We start from the raw sequence: 22,893 nt of genomic DNA, 5'->3' as shown, positions 1-22,893 counted from the left end.
TTTAAAACAAAATCATCAAAATTGTATAACTTTCAGTTTACACAGAAAGACCAGGGTATTAAGATGGCAAATTGTCAAATTCCTTGGGGTACATGTGGAGGAAGATGATGATGATCATGATGATGATCACGAGGAGGAGGAAATCTTCACTTACACAATGCGAGGAATAAAAAGTAATCTTTTACTTGGGTTGACAAGTATTCTCTGGTGTAACTGACAAGGATAAACCACAGCTATTCTGAGTCTGCTGTGAAGTACAAAAATATCTCCTGGGGGAAGGCAAGTAATTTAAACTTAATTTTAAAACACACATGCACACTAATAGAAATGTGTAACAAAAAAGCCTAGGGATTTGTGCTGACAACTACTACTTACAAATATGAAGATTTTAACTACTTTCTGATTTAATTAAAGTGTATATCAAAGAAAATTTGATAGTGCAGTACCGGCAGGAAAATCATAAAGGTTATGGCAGTTTGTCTGAGAATGGGGACTTGCACCAATCTAAATTAAGCAAAAGGTTTATCATGTTAGTAAATGAGTGTTACAGACAGAAAGCATTGTTGTTATTTAACAAAGCTGCGGAGAAACTAAAAGACAGTCTCAAATGTAACAACTCAAATGTAACAAGAGGACATGGTAGAATCTGCTGTATTAACCAAAACTTTACATGTCTTTGTGGGGATGTAAAGATACAATAAGAAGTTTAAGTATTGGAAGACAGGAAATTGTACAAGCAGTCAAAGGTGTAAGTACTGTGTAGTTAAGAGTTGAATCAGAAATGTGTTCTTTAATTGGGAAGAGTGCGAGAGAATTTTTGCTACAAACAGCAGGTAAGCAGTTGTTAGCCTCACACTTAGACAATGAATGAACATCATTTAGTTCCAATATGAAGGATATAGAGGAGTTATGAGCAAAGTTTAAAGTGGCTGTAAATCACACCCTGGAGAAGCACATGTCAAGAATGTAGGTTAAGGATGGAAACAACCTGTAGTTTAATAGCAAAATTCTGAAAGTGCTGCGGAAGTGAAGATTGTTGCACTTTTGGATCAGAAAACAACCCGGCAATGACAGGCAATAGTTGATAGAAGTTTGTGCATCAGTAAAAAGATTTATGTATGAAGCATGTAACATCCACCTTAGCAAAAGATGTTGCCAAGAACTCAAGAGAAGTCTAGCCCTATGAAAAGTCACAAAGTGGGTCAGAGGCTTCTTTCCAGGCACCAATTGACCAACCTGGTGTGGCAACAGAAGACAGGAAATGGAAAGCTGAAGTTTTGAATTTTGCATTTAAGAAATCATTCATAGAGGAAGATCATACAAACATATAATGTTTGACCATTGTGCAGACTTTCATATGGAGGACATAGTAATAAGCATCCCTGGCGTAGAGAAGCAACTGAAAAGAGTTGAAAACAAATAAGTCACCAGTTCTGAATGGAATCTCTATTTGGTGCATTAGCCCCTTACTTGGCTTGCATTTCTAGTGAATTACTCGCCCAGCAAAGCCCTAAGCAACTGCAAAAAAATGCAGATGGCTCTTATATGTAAGAAGAGTAAAAGAAGAAATCCACACAGTTACAGACTAATATACTGCAGAATTCTTGAGCATAAAAGTTCAGATAAAGTTCCTTGAGACAAAAAAGCTTCTGTCCACATATCAGCTCATGCGAAACTCAGCTTGCCTTTTCCCATATGATATCCAGCGCATTATGGATAAAGGGCAACAAACACGTTCCATATTCCTAGACCTCTCAAAAGCCTTCGATATGGTGTCCTGCTGCAGGCTGTTAAAAAAATTAAGAGCCTGTGGGATAGCTTCCCAGGTGTGATTAGCTTGAAGACATATTAGCAGAGGATAGTAGGTTCCCCTTGACAGCAAGTGTTCATCAGAGACAAGGGTATCTTCAGGAGTGCCAAGGCGAAGTGTGGTAGGATTGCTGTTTTCTATACATACAAATGATTGAGTGGTGTACAGGAAGGTTTCATCATTAGCAAACTGGAGGAGGATAAAAGCTGACTTGTACAGAATTTCCCGTGTGGCAAATGGCAGGGTACTCCAAATGTAGAAAAATGTAAGTGAATGCAAGTGAGTAGGAAAAACAATCCTGTAATATTCGAATACAGCATTAGTAATGTGATGCTTGGCACAGTCGTGTTGATTAAATATCTAGGTGTAATATAAAATGATTTAAAATGGAATGAGCAAGTAAGAGTGGTAGTAGGGAAGACATCTCTTTGTGAATCTTTTAGATAATGTGGTCCATCTTTTAAGGAGACTGCATATAGAACACTTGTGTGATACATTGAGTACTGCTCAAATGTTGGGATTAAAGGAAGACATCAAAACAATTAGGAGGCAAGCCACTAGATTTTTTACCAGTAGGTTAGATCACCATAAAAGTATTGTGACAATGCTTAACACTCTCAAATGGGAATCCCTCCAAGGAAGACTTGTTCTTGCCGCATTTTAAGCAGACTGCAGAACAATTCTCCTGCTGCCGATGTACATTTTGCATAAGGATCACAAAGATAAGAGAAATTAGGGCTTCTACGGAGGCATACAGACTGTCATATTTCCCTCTACGGTGGCTTGCAGTATGTGGATGTAGATGTAATGTTCACAAAGGGTCATAATTTTGTCTGGCTTCATGCAACTTGCAAAAGTTGTTTTAATGTGCAGGTGACTGAAGTGCAAACTATGTAATTGAGCCATTTAGTGATGCCATAGTTCCATCAAAACAGCCAAAGAATACTTACTACTGCGCCCTGCAGCTGCATGTCCTGCAACTGCATTAAATTTACACTTGGTAGAGGAGCAGAACGAAAGAAAAAGGAAATGTACTTGGATGATGCCATGGATTTTACAGCGAGACGCTAAAAACATCCAACAAAATCTGTTAGTGGTGGTGGTGGTGGTGGTGGTGGTGGTGGTGGTGGTGGTGGTGGTGTGTAGGGGCTTATGGGCGCTCAACATCGAGGTCATCAGCACCCTGACACACATTAAAAGGAACGAATGTGGACAGACCTACGAAAACTAAAGCACACACTCAAACAAATCAGGAAAAGAAGGAAAATGCTACCTAAGAAAGTAAAACCTAAGGAAAGGGGAAACATAGCAACAAGAATGTCACAGGAAATTGTTATTGGCTGGCCACTTACATAAAATATGGGCGAGCTTGTCACACAGTGAGCAAATTAAAATCCTCTCCCTAAAATCTTTGTAAAAACATTTGACAGGGCACAGAACTTTAAAACTTTAACCACATTCGTCCGAGTGTTGCCTAAAAGAGATGGCAGGTCCGCTGGCAAGTCAGCCGCGACCCGCTGGTCAGAAAATAAAACGCAATCCAATAAAACGTGGCGCACAGTGACCTGGACGCCGCAAGCACCACACATTGGAGGGTCCTCTCGCCGGAGCAGGAAGCCATGCGTCATAGGGCTGTGACCTATTCGAAGCCGAGTGAGGAGAACCTCGTCCAGTCGATGGGGCTGAAAGGAAGTACACCACACACGCGTTGTCGGCTTGACTATACGGAGCTTATTGTCAGTCACTTCCAGCCACTCATCCTCCCACCGACACATGACCCGTGAGCTCAACAGCGAGGTGAGTGCGTGCAAGGGGATAGCACACTGAGATACTTGTGGGGCAAGACACGCCTCCTTGGCTGCGAGATCTGCCCTTTCATTCCCAGCAATGCCAACATGCCCCGGAACCCAGCAGAAAGCTACAACTTTCCCCAGTCGCTGTAGTCGGAGGAGGGCATCCTGGATGGTCTGGACAATTTTGTCTGCCACATACAAACGTTGCAATGAGTGAAGGGCACTGAGTGAATCGGAACAGACAAAAAATTTAGGAGAGGAAGAATGTCTCATGTGCTCCAGTGCCCGCAAGATCGCAAACAATTCTGCATCAAAGACAGTAAAAGTCTGAGGCAGTCGGACCTTGAGGACACGATATGGAAAAACAACTGAGCAACCAACAGAATCCCCTTGTTTCGACCCATCCGTAAAAACAGCTACAGTCGTGGTGCTCAGATGAAATGGCAGAAAATGCTGCATTAAAAACGGTGGCAGGAGTGCAATCTCTCTTGTACTGCAATAAATCTAAAATCACTCCGGGCTTCTTCAGTAACCAGGGTGGCAGGCGGTTAAAACCTTGGATTTGGGGTTGTACAGACTCCACACCGAGGGACTCTAGTACACGTTGCACACGGATCCCAAACGGCAACGTAGCCCGGGGACGGCGGGAAAAAAGGCGGTCCAGAGGTGGATGGGCAACAAGATGGTGAGCAGGTGATCTGGGAGCTGCAAGAAACTTACAAGCCTGGCGTACCAGCAGGAGCTGCCGCTGGATGGTAAGTGGCGGTTCGCCAGACTCAGCACAGAGGCTGGATACGGGACTGGTCCGATAAGCACCCGTGGCCAGTCGGATCCCAGCATGGTGAACAGCGTCAAGGATCCGCAAATAAGATGGCCTCGCTGACCCATATACTGTGCACCCATAGTCCAGCCATGAACGCACAAAAGCTCCATAAAACTGTAGGAGACGCGCCCTGTCCGCGCCCCAAGACCTGTGGCTGAGGCACTTGAGGATGTTCAGTGCCTTCAGCGTTCTGGCTTTCAAGTCACGTAGGTGTGGCAGCCATGACAACCTGGAGTCAAAAATTAGGCCCAGAAACCGCACTGTGTCTCTAAAACGTAGGACAGTATCCCCCATATGCAAGGCAGGCAAAGTAAAAAGATGACGAGAACGATTAAAATGAACACAAACACACTTTTCGGCAGAAAACCGAAAACCTGTCTTTGCAGCCCACTCCTCTAACCGCCGCACTGTTAGCTGCAACTGACGGCTCACGGTTGCAACACTGGAGGAGGAACAGAAAACAGCAAAGTCATCCACAAATAAGGAGCACTGTACTGGACTCCTCACTGTAGACGTTATACTGTTGATGGCTATGGTAAAGAGGGTAACGCTTAAAACACTGCCCTGGGGGACACCGTTCTCTTGCTCAAAGCGATCAGACAGTGTGTTACCAACGCGGGTCCGAAAAAACCGCTGAGACAGGAAAGACCGAATGAAAATGGGGAGGCGGCCACAAAAGCCCCATTGATGCATTTGTGCAAGAATACAGTGTCTCCAAGTAGTATCGTATGCCTTACTGATATCAAAGAAGATACCGATACAGTGATGCTGACGGAGAAAAGCCTGCTGAATAGCCGCCTCTACGAGGGTCAGGTTGTCGACTGTGGACCGAAATTTTCGGAATCCACACCGAAAGCGGCTAAGGAGCTGTCTGGGCTCTAACAGCCAGACCAGACGCCGGTTCACCATCCGTTCCAGGGTCTTTCCGACAGCTTGTCAAGGCGATACTACGATAACTACCGGGACATGTGCGGTCCTTTCCTGGTTTGAGGAGAGGGATGAGAATTGCCTCCCTCCACGAGGTGGGGAACACTCCTGTCTGCCATATGAGATTAAAACATTCGAGGAGGATTTCCTTTGACGCCGCTGGCAGATGTCGAAGCATGGAGTACCCGATGCGGTCGTAACCTGGTGCAGTGTCAGAAGTCTCAGTAAGTGCCGATTCAAGTTCCCACATGTAGAAAGGGGAATTGTAGGCCTCAGAACTGTTCGACCGAAAGTCCAAGGTCGCTCGTTCGACAGTCGCACGGTAGCGACGAAACGCTGGATCCTGATTTGCAGTGGCAGTACTTTGTGTAAAATGCTCTGCCAGCGTCTGAGCAATGGCTCTGGGTGTCGTTTGGAGGCATCCCTGGTTCAGGATAGCAGCTATTGGTAAACGGCTATGTTTACCGGAAATCCTCCGGATGGCTTCCCATACTCTTGTGGAACAAGTGGAACGGTTGATGGAATCCAGGAACTCCTGCCATGACCTTTTCTTGCTCTCTTTAATGACACGCGTGCCCTGGCTCTCGCGATTCGAAAGGCAGTAAGATTGACCGCTGTTGGGCGGCATTTAAATCGGCGAAGAGTCGCACGCCTGTCCCGGATGGCGGAACGGCACTCTTCCGTCCACCAAGGCACAAGGCGCCGCTTAGGAGGGCCAGAAGACTGTGGTATGGACAGGTCAGCAGCATGATGGACCACAAGCATGATGTGATCCACCCATTCCTGTACGTTATTGTGAACAGTGGCCAGTTAGCCCTGCCAATCATCCACGATGATGGCGGCGGCTCCAGCAATACACCATCCAGGAGATGAATGCGGATAGGGAAGTGATCGCTGGAATGAAGGTCGTCAATGACCTCCCAGTGAACAGAGTCGGTGAGGGTTGGAGAGCAGAAAGATAGGTCAATGGCTGAGAATGACGCTGTAGCAGTAGAGAAATGAGTCGGAGTACCTGTGTTGAGGATGCACAACACTTGAGATGTTAGGAGGCTCTCCAAAATTCGACCTCGAGCGCAAAGAGAAGTGGAGCCCCATAGGACATGATGGGCATTGAAGTCTCCCAGGAGAAGAAATGGGCGGGGGAGTTGGTCGATAAGATCTGTGAGAGCGTCTAAGGTCATTGCATCCAGAGGGGGTAAATAAAGGGAGCAAACGGTAAGCCTCAGAGGTGAATGAATTTCAACTGCAACTGCTTGCAGGTCAGTATCCAGGGGAGGGCAGAGGAGTGGTGGTCATTATTGACAAACACAGCGACTCCGCCTTTGGCCCTTTCTCCAGTCAGGTCATCTTTGCGATATGACGTATAGCCCCTTAGTACAGGAGCATCAGATGGTTTTAAATGCGTTTCCTGTAAACACAAGCACAGGGGGCGTTGCCGTGCTAGGAGGTTCAGTTCCCCCACATGTGCCCGGAATCCATTCATGTTCCACTGTATAATGGGAGCCATCTATCAGGGTGGGAGTACCTTCATTCTCACTTTCTGTTGGGGAGGAGGCTTCACAGGAACGGCAGCAGCACACGTACATTGACAAGCGCAGGTGCTAGTGCTGACAGTAGCAACCTCCGTTTGTGTAGCGGCATCGGTTTTCAAGACTGGTTGTTTGAGAACGGAAGAAAAGGAAGCAGCGAACGTGGGCGGCTGCATGGACTTGTAGATTTTCTTCGCCTCGTCATACGGGATGCGTTTTGTAGTTTGTAGTTCCTGGATCTTCCGATCCTCAAGGAAAACTCTACATTCCCTACTCCACACAGGGTGATCCCCAGAGCAGTTGACGCACTTGGGAGGAGAGGAGCAACCAACTCCCTCATGGGCGGCTTTACCACAATTCCCACAAGTGGCTTCCCCTCTACAGCCAGAGTAGTGTGTCCAAAGTGTTGGCATTTAAAACACCGCATGGGGTTGGGGTAATAAGGCCGTACACTGAGACGTAGGAAACCTGCCTTCACATGCTCTGGCAATTTGGTGGTGTTAAATGTAAGGATAAATGAGTCAGTCTTTATGAGAGCACCATCCACCCATTTCATAATATGCTGCACGTCGACAATTCCTTCCCAGGACCATTCAGCCTTCAGTTCGTCTTGGGAAATGTCAACGAGATCTCTGCAAGTCACAACACCCTTGCTGTAGTTCAAGGTGTTGTGAAATTCAGTCTCTATCGCAAACTCCCCAAGAAATTGTGCCTTCTGAAGGTTCTGGACTTGCTGGAAGCTAGATGTTTCAACCAACAAGGTGCCATTTCGCAAGCGCTTTACAGATTTTAATGTGCCAGCAATACCTTCTAAGCCCTTCTGTATATAAAATGGCGAAACTTTTTCAAAACTCCCATCTTTTCTTTTAATTATGAAAAACACATTCTGCGAAGCAGCATGCGTTCTGTTACTACTACCTGAATCAGGAGGACTGGCTACACGAGCCCTCTTGTTGGATTGGGTGTTAGAACCCACCAGCGGTCCACCCTTTCCGCTGGCAGGAGAAGAATAAAAGTTGGAGGGTTCCATCTCGGTCCCACGAGCAGCTAGGGAACTAGAAGTCCACCTAGACAGAGCCCCGCGTGCCTAGGTAAGCCTTATACAACTGGGGCGCGGCAGGTGCCCCAGAGGTTGCCCGCTTGCGACTGTTCCACCCCAACAGCCATGCATCTTATAGGCGCGCAGCACACTAAGATTGAGGGGTTTTAATAGAGGTTTACCTTCCTCGCAATCCAGGCGGTCAAGCCAAGATTACCATTCCCCGCAGCACATAACATTCCACCACCGCGCCATGCGGTGGTCGCTGAAGCATGTCCGGGGGTTACGGTGACAGGAGCCTGGCGGCGCTGACTAGTCCCCAGCTCAGGACCCCGGGGTCGCCAAGCCCGTACTCAGCAAATGAATGCTGAGCCCCTGGGGGCCAAAATCTGTTAGGGGAACTGCAAGTCGAGGGTGTAAAATCATATGAAAATTACTTGCAAATAGACAAGAATACTTTCAATATATGCTAAAGAAAGTAGCTCCACATAATATCGAACACAATAGTCACATCAGAAACGCTATATCTGCGAAAGACAGACTTTCCTTTAACTCTGCAATGCCTTGCAACAGGAGAAAGCTATCTAGTTTAAACTACAGTACTAATACCACAGTGCAGATTGATGAACATGAAGCTATTTATAAAGCACTGAAGGAGGAATATCTGAAGACATAACTATTTAGTACAGTTATAGCCATTGCAAAATATTTTTACATCTACAGAAGTTGTACATTTTTTTCTTTTATATCCTTAGGGGGTACATCTTAGTCATACTTCACAACTAATGGCCTCAGTAATTTCCTTATAGTTCTCACTTCTTGTTCTATTTTTGTATTCAGGATGCTGCAAGTTATACAGTGCTTTATCTGCCTTGTACATTTCCATAAATTTCGTTATAGATGCGACACACCATTTAAATTCTGATGTCACGTTGATAAATATTAGATTAGACAGTTGCAGCGTTGCTACTGCACCAAGTGGTTGCATTTTTTAATGTAGTAGACAGAAGACAAACATTTTCTTTGATCAAATCAAAGGTGCTAGGTGTGATCAAAGAAAATATAACAAGGCCTAACTGTGACAATTATTTATTACACTATCAAATTTTATCTCAGAAAGAAACTTTGTCAAAGAAAACTTTATCGTGTAGTACCAGCCTAATGAGTTTGATTCTACCTGACTGTATTTTTTCTGGATAATGATTCGAAAATAAGCCTGTTGCATATTACAAACATTCGTTACAAAGCACAAAATGTTTCACAAGCCTGGAAGTACCAACTCAGTATTGAATCAAATTATGCTCAACTTCAGTCACGTCATTTTTCTTACTCTACCACTTCATTTCAGTGGGCCAAATCTAACGAGTACAACATGGCGAAGCTGCTTGTGCCCATCTTGGGCCAAGCTGGTAGCAACACAAGAGTAGCGAATACCTATCGCATATTATTACTCTTGCTGGAGGTCAAGTCTAACGAGGAAATGTCATGGTACATACAATTCTTGCACGTCTCCAAGTGTGTGTGTTTCTCCGCCCCCACCTCCCTCCTCCCCTTTCCCCATGCATCCTTTAACACCATACAGCCACCAAGCTATCAGAGTGAGTGTTACAGTTTAAGGGTGCATCTCACATTGCAAAGAGTTTTCCAAAACTTGAGTTGCAGGTTTTTAATACAATGATGATAATACGGTTTTATTAAATTAGAGAGTTTAATGTGCCTATTTAATTCAACAAATAATATCAGAGGCTAAGACCGTTCTGCGACCGTGTGGGCTGCAGATTCCTCGACTTGTGCCATATTTTTTTTTTAGGTTAGATGGCCTCGGGAAGTACAGAAAGGGCAACAGCCTCATAGGGTGTGGGGGCAAAGTCAGGACACGCGGGGACCAAGCAGCAATCGGTATTTTAATTGTAAACTGTCGAAGTTGCGTTGGTGAAGTACCGGAACTTCAAGCGGTGATAGAAAGCATCGAAGCCTGAAATCGTTATAGGTACGGAAAGCTGGCTGAAGCCAGAGATAAATACTGCCGAAATTTTTACAAAGGCACAGACGGTGTTTAGAAAGGATAGATTGCATGCAACCGGTGGTGGCATGTTTGTCGCTGTTAGTTGTAGTTTATCCTGTAGTGAAATAGAAGTGAATAGTTTCTGTGAATTATTATGGGTGGAGGCTATACTCAACAACTGAGCTAGGTTAATAATTGGCTCCTTTTACTGACCCCCCGACTCAGCAGCATTAGTGGCAGAGCAACTGAGAGAAAATCTGGAATACATTTCACATAAATGTCCTCAGCATGTTATAGTCTTAGGTGGTGATTTCAATTTACCAGATAGACTGGGACACTCAGATGTTTAGGACGGGTGGTAGGGACAGAGCATCGAGTGACATTATACTGAGCGCACTACCCGAAAATTACCTCAAGCAATTAAACAGAGAACTGACTCGTGGAGATAACATCTTGGACCTACTGATAACAAACAGACCCGAACTTTTCGACTCTAAGCGCAGAATAGGGAATCAGTGATCATAAGGCCGTTGCAGCATCCCTGAATATGGAAGGAAACAGGAATATAAAAAAGGGAGGAAGGTTTATCTTTTTAGCAAGAGTAATAGGAGGCAGATTTCAGACTACCTAACAGATCAAAATGAAAATTTCTGTTCCGGCACTGACAATGTTGAGTGTTTATGGAAAAGTTCAAGGCAATTGTAAAATGCGTTTTAGACAGGTACGTGCCAAGTAAAACTGTGAGGGACGGGAAAAACCCACCCTGGTTCAACAACAAAGTTAGGAAACTACTGAGAAAGCAAAGAGAGCTTCAATGCAAGTTTAAACGCAGCCTAAACTTCTCAGACAAACGGAAGCTATACGATGTCAAAGTTAGCGTAAGAAGGGCTATGCATGAAGTGTTCAGTGAATTCGAAAGTAAAATTCTATGTACTGAATTGACGGAAAATCCTAGAAAGTTCTGGTCTTACGTTAAATCAGTAAGTGGATCGAAACAGCATATCCAGACACTCCGGGATGATGATGGCATTGAAACAGAGGATGACACGTGTAAAGCTGAAATACTGAACACCTTTTTTCAAAGCTGTTTCACAGAGGAAGACTGCACTGCAGTTCCTTCCCTAAATCCTCGCACGAACGAAAAAATGGACGACATCGAAATAAGTGTCCAAGGAATAGAAAAGCAACTGAAATCACTCAACAGAGGAAAGTCAACTGGACCTGATGGGATATCAATTCGATTCTACACAGAGTACGCGAAAGAACTTGCCCCCCTTCTAGCAACCATGTACCGCAAGTCTCTTAGAGGAACGGAAGGTTCCAAATGATTGGAAAAGGGCACAGGTAGTCCCAGTTCTCAAGAAGGGTTGTCGAGCAGATGCGCAAAACTATAGGCCTATATCTCTGACATCGATCTGTTGAAGAATTTTAGAACATGTTTTTTGCCCACGTATCATGTCATTTTTGGAAACCTAGAATCTACTCTGTACGAATCAACACGGATTCCGGAAACAGCGATCATGAGAGCCCAACTTGCTTTATTTGTTCATGAGATCCAGAAAATATTAGATACAGGCTCCCAGGTAGGTGCCATTTTCCTTGACCTCCGGTAGGCATTCGATACAGTTCCGCACTGTCGCCTGGTAAAGTAAGAGCCTACGGAATATCAGACCAGCTGTGTGGCTGGACTGAAGAGTTTTTAGCAAACAGAACACAGCATGTTGTTCTCAATGGAGAGACGTCTACAGACGTTAAAGTAACCTCTGGTGTGCCAAGGGGGAGTGTTATGGGACCATTGCTTTTCACAATATATACAAATGGCCTAGTAGATAGTGTCTGAAGTTCCATGCGGCTCTTCGTGGAGGATGCTGTAGTATACAGTGAAGTTGCAGCATTAGAAAATTGCAGCGAAATGCAGGAAGATCTGCAGCGGATAGGCACTTGGTGCAGAGAGTGACAACTGACCCTTAACATAGACAAATGTATTGCGAATACATAGAAAGAAGGATCCTTTATTGTATGATTATATGATAGCGGAACAAACACTGGTAGCAGTTACTTCTGTAAAATATCTGGGAGTATGAGTATGGAACGATTTGCAGTGGAATGGTCATATAAAATTAATTGTTGGTAAGGCAGGTCACAGGTTGAGATTCACTGGGAGAGTCCTTAGAAAATGTAGTCCATCAACAAAGGAAGTGGCTTACAAAACACTCATTTGACCTATAATTGAGTACTGCTCATCAGTGTAGGATCCGTACCAGGTCAGGTTGACAGAAGAGATAGAGAAGATCCAAAGAAGATCGGTGCGCTTCGTCACAGGGTTATTTGATAAGTGTGATAGCGTTACAGAGATGTTTAGCAAACTCAAGTGGCAGACTCTGCAAGAGAGGCGCTCTGCATCGCGGTGTAGCTTGCTGTCCAGGTTTTGAGAGGGTGCGTTTCTGGATGAGGTATAGAATATATTCCTTCCCCCTACTTATACCTCCCAAGGAGATCATGAATGTAAAATTAGAGAGAGTCGAGCGTGCAAGGAGGCTTTCCGGCAGTCATTCTTCCCGCGAACCATACGCGACTGGAACATAAAAGGGAGGTAATGACAGTGGCACGTAAAGTGTCCTCCGCTACACACCATTGGGTGGCTTGCGGAGTATAAATGGAGATAAACAGTGTAATGTCTTGGATGAAAGTAATGTATATTTATGCAATGAGTATGGAGATTCAATTTGGTTATCTCATGTAGGTGTTTCCACAACAGAAGAAATTTACATACATACAAGTATGGGAACACTCAATTATTTATTGCACAAGAACTAAACATTGTACAGATGACATACGTATTGCATTTTGAAGAGAACCTCTGAAAGAGCTTTTTTTAACAATCATTCGATATGAGATGAGTGACCTGACAGATGTCAATACGGTAATCTAATTCTTACCATACCTGTCCCAGCATGGCATCGTCGACTGTGGGAGTCACTTCCCGTACTCTCTCCCGGAGCTCTGCTACATCACACAGCGGAGGAGGTACATACACCAGAACTCTGATGTGCCAAGGACATGTTGTAGCACCAGTTCCCATGCTCTGCTAGATGACTGTGTGTTGCCAGTGTACATTACATCCTCTGCCTATGCCCTTTCATCCCAACTGATAACTTCGTTGTAGTCTTGTTGATGTAAAAGGCTGAATAGTGTTTACTTCAAAGTTGGTATACGATACGTTCTGCAACCATCGCCCTACCCTATGACTCCCATCGCTGTGACCATCCCTGCTGTAAGACTTGCCCTATGCAGCCCCCTACAAATGCATATACCAGCCCTATAGCATGCAAATATACCAGGCATTATGTAAACACTGTTAGGTCTTTTACATTGGCATGATTACAACCAAGCTATCAGTTAGGATGAATGGGCATAGGCAGAGGGTGTATACTGGCAACAAACAATATCCTTTTGCAGAATATGCTCATCACATGGCCTTAATTTACATTAATTTCTTCGTTATGAGCACTTCTTCACAGTATCTATTCCTTTCTTTACTCCTGTTTTAGTTTTCTACATCTTTCATTTTCTGACCCATCTATTTTATGCCACCCACCTCCCACCTATGTCACGTAAAATGCATTTATACTTTTCTTAACCCTGTCTTTCACATTTAAGTTATACAGTTTTCACAACTCATCTGGTACAATCCTCCACAACCAGTCTTTCCTTTCCATCCTGTCCAGTGAGTCCCCCCTGATACGGTGTTCTGGATGACTTTTCTGAACTCTGCATCTTTTCCTAAACCCCACCAGTCCTTTTCCTTCACTCTCCCTTCTTACACCTTTAACCTTCTGCCAGAAGGGGCCACTAGCTCCAAAATTCTGTAAATTTTAATATCTTTTATATGAGTTTTCTCCTGCCTCCGCTTGGTGAGCACATTTTTTATCTATCCAATTACATTTTCAAAAACTGATTATTTTCTTTGATATATTAGCCTGTATGGCCATCATTCCTTCTAACGTAATCCTCTAGTAGGTCTTTGTTGTACTCTATCTTGTTCAAACGTTCGCTGTTTTGTAACTGAAGTGCTAGTCAGCTTGTTAATTTACCTGTATCATCTATATTAACCAAAATCTTTCCCTTATATCTCTTCTAGTACCAATTTCTGTGCATGTAGACGGATACATTGTTATATATGAATATGCATATTACAATTTGTTTACAGTTCACTACATTGCAAGGCCTTCTCCTGGTCATCTTTCGTTAATTTATTTGCAAATCTGACAGCTATTTTCTTTCCCACCATCCACTTACCTTTCTTAAACATAATTCTTTCACATTTGTGTGTCTTTTCACCCAAACTGCTCTAATCTACTTTTACCACCATCTCCTGCATCACTATTTGCCAAACACAGCAGATTACATTTCCTCCAATGACGCCCTCTTTCTGTTTGCTCTGTTTTTTAAAATTTTTGTCTCCTTTCACAACTATCCCAATAGATTTTTTTCCTTTTCCAATCTTTTTTTTTTGTATCATATAACCCACTCGTCACCTCTTGCTAACACTTTTCTGTTCTTACACTTTTTGTAGAAACTATTCCAATTTTTCTGATCTTTTTCCTTGCTTTTCTTCAATTTTTCTATCTTTTCAACACTCTGCTTCTCTCTTTTGTGATATCCACCATCCCCAACAATCTAAACCCTCCTTTCTTGCATTGCTGAAGCCCATGTTTCCTTCCGAAAACACGGTTTTGCACTATCCAAACTATGGTCCCACATTCTGTTCCTTGAATGCTGCTTGTTCCTGGGAGTTACTCTAAAGGCCTAACAAATCTCTGTTTGTGTATGTTATCTTACTATACACCATACTCTTTTACAGCAAATTCTTGCATTTATCAATCTAACCTGTGACCTATATGCCTTACCTGCCAATTTCCACACTTCTCCTCCTACGAAACCCTTCAGTTATATGCACTTGTGTTTCCTCTGATATCATTCACCAAGCCAACATCAAACAGCAACAACATATCAGAGTTCACCTTAAAATGCTATCCCATCTCCTAAACTACCTCAACAGTGGTGCTTCCCATTCTCTCCCTCTGCAGCTGCCTGAACAGTCACACCATCGTCCACCACTTCCCTTCCACAAACTGAGCTTGGCCAATTCCCGTAATATCCTCCAACCTTCACCACTGCCTCCCAGACAAATGATAAATCATCATAAGAACATGTCACAACAGTACAGTGTTCTCAACCTCTGCAGCTCTACGGCACGACCCCCTCCTGAAATATCCGTATTACCCAAGGGTCTAACTTGCAGCCCTAGACCCACATTTAATCATGCTGCTTTGGTAAAGGACCTACTTTCCTTCACTCACAATGTCATCTGAAAATATCACCTTGCACACCAATTTCAAAACCACTCCAACAGCAAACCTAACATTCACCCCTGCCTTTAACAGTTCCACCACTACCACCTCAAAATCATCCCTCACAAGCCTTCCAAGAATCTCTCATATCCAGTGTTGCTTAACAACCCTTCAACAGGTCACTGGAACATGGTCCTACCCAGTCCTCTGCAGAACTACAGGCTCTTTGTTCCCTAAAAGCTGATGACTGTCATTCACCCAGCAGACAAGATATCTACCACTGCGGTACCTGACCAATGGAATGAAGCTCTATGCCAATTATATGACACCTCTATGTACAGCATCTGCTATCAAGATCTCAGCCTTGTGATTCAAACTCGCCTGTAGTTCCTCCTCAAAACCTCAGGCCTCTCACAAGGACTAACATCTCAACCCATACAAATTCTTACCCAATTCAAACCATGCACCCCGCATTTTACCTTCCTCCCAATATCCACAAACCCAATCATCCTGGATGTCCCACAGTTGCTGGCTTCCAAGCATTCACAAAATGTGAATCTGCCTCATTTCATCAAAACCTGCAACCTATAGTACAAAGACCTCCCTCTTATATTAAAGATACTGACCATTTCCTAGATTGCTAAATAAAATATTTTTAACAGCAGCTAAGCAGTTATCACTCCAGATGTCAACCTGGGGGTTGATTTGCACACTAAAGTGCTTTACTGGGTTTGGTACTATTGGAGGTGGTATGCCTTGTCTTTCTCCAACCTTTGAAATGACTTCTCCAGTCAGGCACATAGGGAATGACAGTTTAGTGTCGACTCCTAATCAAGGAGTATCTACATTTTTTAAAAAAATCAATCAAACTCTCTCTCTCTCTCTCTCTCTCTCTCTCTCTCTCTCTCTCTCTCACACACACACACACACACACACACACACACACACACACACACACACAGATATATATATATATATATACAGGATTTGGGATTTTCCCTTAAGACACTGAGGTGTGAAGTTTTCTGTACCCTCATTGTCTATAAATAACCTTGTTACTAATTTTATGTTAAAGGGTACATTTTTAAAATAACGTCCATGTGCATATTTTTGAACATATGATATGTGCTAGTGCAAATATTTAGCCTTTGAATGGATGACGTTAATGAAGACATTTGTAAACAATTAATTTATGAAGTTTTCTGTAAAAATACCTGCAGAGAGTGTTAACACAAAGCACTGTACATGACCATGTAGTAAATGTTGGTGGCTACACAGTCTAGCTGGAAGTTATCTGCAGAACAAAGATAAATGCAAAGTAATATCTCAAAATTTAAAACCGAACTAATATACACTGTTCAGTCCCATTAACGAGACCACCTGCCAAAAACCTCAATAACAACATTTTGCTGTGCAGATTGTTGCAACATGTGTGGGAAGTGAGTCAATGAGGTTCACGAAGGTACCGATGGGGATGTGAAGCCATGTGAGCTCCAGTGCCATGGCCAGCTATTTTTCAGCTGAAGATGCAGGGCATGAAAAGTCCAATTGAGGTGGGCCCACAGATTGTCAATTGGCTTTAAATCTCAGGACTTTGGAGGTTGCTGGAAGGGGAGTATGGTAACCTTGCACTGATGCTCTTTGAACCATGCCCATACACTGCAAACTGTGGGAGACATTGCACTGTCCTGTTGGCAGATGCCATCATGCCAAGGAAAAACTACTGCATGTGGTTGCCAAGGACAAATGGAAAATTGTGTTGATCCATTGTGCCTTCCGAATGATGACATTACCCAGGGAATGCCACGAAAACATTCTCCAGATCCTTATACTATCTCCTCTGGCCTGGACCCTTCTGACAATAGCTGCAGGAAGTTTGGTGTCAAACATGTCACGCTGTACATGCCAACTGTCATCTGTCCGATAGAGCATAAAATGTGATTCAGCTGGAAAGGCCACCTGTTGTTACTGAGTAAACGTCCACCTGCTATATCGGCGTGCTTCCAGCCTTTGTCGTCGATTTACAGCTGTCAGCACGGTTGCATGAACCAGGTGCCTGCTGCAGATGTTCTCTGTACAATTGTTGAGGCGAGACTGTTGGCAGCCCCAGGGTTCATATGCGCAGTCAGTTGCGTGTATTCACCTGTACACATCTCTACAGCTGTCTTTCAGTCCTGTCTTCTATGGCTCATGGCGCCCCAGTGGCCTTGGCAACGGATTTGGAAAGCACCAATTAGTCATTCACAATATATTTTAATCATGGTGGCATACAAATAGTTTACAAACTTAGACAGTTCAGAAAAGCTCCTACCCTTGTCCCAACAGCTAGGATCATGCCGGTTTGGATGTCAGATAAATCACTCCATTTCCATGTTACTACGAGAGTGAGTCAAATGAAAACCTTAAATATTTTTTAAAAATATTATTTATTGTGCAGAAGTGGTACATATCTATCACTTTTCAACATAATCTCCCCACGCTCAATGCAAGTCCTCCAGCACTTACAAAGTGCATAATTCCTTTATAAAAAAAGTCTTTTGGTAGTCCGCGCAACCACTAATGCACCGCGTGGCATACCTCTTCATCAGAATGGAACTTCTTTCCTCCCATTGTGTCTTTGAGTGGTCCAAACATATGGAAATCACTTGGGAAAGGTCTGGTGAGTATGGCGGATGAGGAAGACACTCAAAATGCAGGTCTGTGATTGTTGCAACTGTTGTACGGGCAGTGTGGGGCCTTGCATATTCATGTTGCAAAAGGACACCTGCTGACAGCAATCCACGTCGCTTTGATTTGATTGCAGGCCGCACATGATTTTTTAGGAGATCTGTGTATGATGCACTGGTAACAGTGGTCCCTTTAGGCATGTAATTCTCCAAAATAAAGTCTTTTCGTTCCAAAAGAGTTAGCATAACCTTCCCTGTTGATGGTTTTCTTCAAAACTTCTTTGGTTTTGGTGATGAGGAATGGTGCCATACCTTGCTCGCTCTTTTTGTTTCCGGTTGGTGGAAGTGAACCCAGGTTTCAACCCCAGTAACGATTCTTGCAAGGAAGCCATCACCTTCTCATTCAAAGCGCCGAAGAAGATCTTCACAAGCACCAACAAGTTGTTCTCTCATTTCAGGAGTCAGCTGCCGAGGCACCCATCTTGCACACACTTTGTGAAACTGGAGCACATCATGCACAATGTGATGTGCTGACCCATGACTAATCTGTAAACATGCTGCAATGTCATTCAGCGTCACTCAGTGGTTTTCCTTCACTACGGTTTCCACTGCTGCAATGTTCTGTGGAGTCGCAACTCGTTGTGCCTGACCTGGACAAGCAGCATCTTCCACTGAAGTCACACCATTTGCGAACTTCCTACTCCATTCATAGACTTGCTGCTGTGATAAACATGTATCACCGTACTCAACCTTCATTCGTTGATGAATTTCAATAGGATTCACACCTTCACTACTCAAAAACTGAATAACAGAATGCTGTTCTTCCCTGGTGCAAGTCGCAAGTGGGGCGGCCATCTTTATACTGATACTGCGTCGGTATGTGTGCATCTGCAGTATGCTGCCACCTACAGGCCATTCTGCACACTGTTTGTAGCACGCTTACCAACTTACAGGATAACAGTGCGAAATTTTGATTTGTTATTAAAAATTTAATATTTTCATTTGACTCACCCTCATACAAGGATGCAATGTTTTCTGTGTCCCCCGATATGCTTTATACACACTTCACTGCTAGTGCTGCCAACTGCAGTCTGAGTGGTTACTGCACTCTGGCAACTGACATACGTAGTGGTCACATTAATATAACTGGACCATGTGTTTTAACAATTTTTTTGCCACCCAGAACACACTTTACAATGTGAAAGTCTACTGTACCTGCAGAGCAATACCATGGTGGCAAATTTTATATACTGCAATTTTTGGGAACTGTACGAAAATTGTCATCTTTTTGATGGAACTAATGTGTTGGTGGATACAAATAACATTTTACTCTTACAAGCCAGATTTTACACAAAATCCACCAAAAATGAAGTTTACTTTCAGAACTGTAACAAAGTATGGTAAGTACCATGTTCAGCAGCTAGCCACAGCAACAGCATGTCCGTGGTCAGACACCAGTAGTAATAAGTATATGTATGGTTGAGGTCTCCGCAGTAGAAAATACATACTGTTTTTACAAGCCTAACCAATATTACAAAATGATGTAGTGCTATCAAATGTATAATTCCCTTAGCAATTAATTTTTTTTAATTACATTTGCTCAGCTGAAAACCATTTTCCATATGCCCCCTCTGGAGGAAGACCTTAAAAGAAACAGGTTTTCAGCAACTTTTACAAATAAATTACATTTGCAATGTGTAACATGCAAAGTTTGCCAATAAATAATTATTCTTTAATTCTTGTCCTACTGTAACATTAAAACCCACCATTATGATATTGAGAGATTTGCTACATTCATCAGCTTCTGAAAACTTTTGTACAGCTCAAAAGTAGATGAACTCTAATCATTTCCAGACAACTCATTGTCACAGATGAGAAAGAACCAAGCAGCAGTATGATGTAGTGTATGTAGTGCTGGCTTCTAACGTAAAAGATCACCTTATCTGTCTGTAAATTTTAATTAGAATATTCAATTCTAATATCATGAACCAGTGAGAGGAACTTGTTAAGGATGTGCATGTATACTGTGTGATGATCTGGCCACAGGCAGTTCACTCCGTGCTCTTGTATGTGTCAGTCAAGTGTTAAATACAGCTTCACTAAGTTTAAACCAGTGTTTGTTAATCACCTAGCTACCTGATTCTTATTAGCTTCATGTATTGTCTGTCCTTCCTAAAAATTATTTTAATTGTCTTGTTTGCATTAATACCTGCAATTTAATTTCCTCTCTGATTCACTCCTTTGTATTTGAACAATATTTTATTCCATTGGATATCATTTAATTTCTCTAACTCTATTAACCTACCTCCATGCTACTTTATGCAACTGTGTTTTCCCTCCTCTTATCTACAGTTATATAGTTTGCAGATGTGATTCTGTAGCAACTACTTTCCTATGTACAGTTCTCTAAAGTGAATGAGACTTAGTTAATGCTAATTTTCCAACAAAATTTTATATGGACACAATTGTTGACTAGTTTTGTTTTTACTTCATTGTTGGCTTACAATTATTTTTAGTGTTGGTGGTCACATATTGTTTTCAGGGAGGGTTTGAATTTTACGTACATTGTGTTAACACTTCATTGTTACCATTTACACTGTGATTGTGACAGCCTGTATTTCAGGGAGTGCTTTGACGTCCACAATGGAGCATGTTGATGTAAAGTAAGTAATGTTTTGTAAAGAACTACTTCATTCTGGCATGTGAAACTGTTTGCAGTATATCTAAATATGTTTATAGAGATTTTCATTTGAGAAAAGTTGTTATCCATAGATTCATTTTCTGTTTATCATGTGATTATCTCAGCCGTGTCCATATGGACACGCTGCTGGGCAGTTGCAGGGTCAAAAATGATTTCGTTTCTTTTTCTCTTTTCACATCATAACAGAGGTCTGGCAGAATCTTTAGAGCCTGGTTTGACTGTGCAGGATGTTTTAGACATCTTGTTTGAGGATTCACATGCTCCTCAGGCTGATGGAATTTACATCACGCCCCCTGGTCCAGCAGTCCTCATGGATGAGGATTCGGGTGATAAGGATGAAGGAGGAATAGCAGATGATCTCAATCCTAGACAACTCCGGGCTGAAGCTGAAATAACAAACACACACACACACACACACACACACACACACACACACACACACACACACACAGAGAGAGAAACAGATTTCAGAAATATAGATTATAGGAACAGAAATATGCAAAAAAAACCTGGGTTCATGGTGCACTAATTTCAAATTTGAAGTCTTTTCCTGATCCATGCTTTGACACGTATGTTGGTAAGTCTGCAGTGGAAATTTTCGAATTATTCTTTGATGACGATCTGATACAATTCCTAGTTGATGAGTCAAACAACTAAGCACTTTTCAAGAACTTTCCAAATCCTAATATAACTTGTGAAGAAATGAGGTGTTTTCTAGGGATCCTCATTCTAAGTAGTTGTAACTCTCTCCCTAATAAGAGGTTATACTGGGATTCCAATTAAGACACACGAAACAATTTTGTATGCAATGCCATGAGGAGAAATCGTTTTGAACAAATTCTTAGATTTCTGCACTGTAACGACAATAACAAATTTGATGAAAAGGACTAGATGTGGAAAATTAGACACTTTATTGAAATAGTAAGAGACAAATGTAATAAGCTGTTTGTTTCTCAGCAACATCTGTCTTACGATGAATCAATGATAAAATATTTTGGGAGACACTCTTGCATGCAATTTATAAGGGGGAAACCGATACGATTTGGATATAAAGCATGGTGTTTATTCACTACTTGTGGACATCTGGTAGATTTTTCCTTTTACCAAGGAAAATCACCCAATCCAAATACAGTATATGAAGCACAGTTTGTTAAGGCTACTGCCCCACTCGTTCAGATGATAGATGATTTTACACTGGCTGTAAAGCTACTGCCATTCCACTTTTTCTTTGACAACCTATTTACAGGTTTTTCTGTTCTGTCGTACCTGAGAGAAAAGGGCTATGGAGCAACAGGCACTATCAGAGAAAACAAAAGGGGGTATTTTGAATCCTCACTTTGCAAGTATGATGGTGTTATAGTCACAAAAGGGCGGACAATTCAGTGGTTACTGTAACTTCTATCTGTGAAGGAGTTGAACCTGTACCATTTGTAAATAGATATTCCGCAATGGAGAAGAAGACAATTCAAGTACAAGGTCCTCATACTACCACGGCTTATAATAAACACATGGGAGGAGTGGATAGAAGGGATGAAAACATTGCCTGTGCAGAATAAACATTCTAAACAAGAAGTGGTACTGGGCTTTACTTTCTCGGCTGATTGACGTATCTATACATAATGTGTGGCAGCTGAAGGAAGGAACGGGAGCTAGGACTACTCAACTTTAATTCAGAAGAGAAATTGTACAAGTTTGCCTAAAAAGATATATGAATCCCGTAAAAGGAGCAAGCAGGCCGTCTATCAGTCCTATGTGTGGATACAATTCGCGTGTTCCAAGTGATATCAGATATGATGGTATACAGCACTACATCAAGAAAACTGAGAAGAAGAGAAGATGTGTAGGTTTGTACTGCAAACAGAAATCATCAACTGTTTGCTCAAAATGTGGGAAATGTGATGTAGGACTGTGTCTAGAATGCTTTGAAGTGTACCATGAAAGTCGGTAAAACAAATGATAGTGAATTATTTTGTGTATGGTGTTATAAATTGGTTTGTAAGAATTATTTTGTTCAAATTTTGCCTTACTTGTATTAAAAATCTGATTAATAAAACAAATCTTCAAATGTATTTCAGTATCACAGAAAATATTTCAAATATGCATCTGAGTGCCCAGTGTGTCCATATGGACAAACTAAGACAGAGAAGAGTCAAATAATAGTTTATATGCACTACTTAGATGCACAAGAAGTAAAAAACTGAAAATAAATTTAAATATCCAATTTTGAAAAAATCGGGCAGTTAAGG

At 42.4% G+C, this 22,893-nt stretch overlaps 1 protein-coding gene across 1 annotated transcript in view; it reads right to left on the bottom strand.

The window, feature by feature from the left end:
* The window catches only part of LOC126455741 (uncharacterized), a 76,564-nt gene that overhangs the window by 16,102 nt on the left and 37,569 nt on the right, over positions 1-22,893 (bottom strand). The gene's annotated exons all lie outside the window — the stretch shown is intronic.

The sequence above is a fragment of the Schistocerca serialis genome, chromosome 2 (assembly GCF_023864345.2).
Source record: "Schistocerca serialis cubense isolate TAMUIC-IGC-003099 chromosome 2, iqSchSeri2.2, whole genome shotgun sequence".
NCBI lineage: Eukaryota > Metazoa > Arthropoda > Insecta > Orthoptera > Acrididae > Schistocerca > Schistocerca serialis.
The sequence above is the reverse complement of the archived record's forward strand: the minus strand, read 5'-3'. Positions and strand labels throughout refer to the sequence as shown.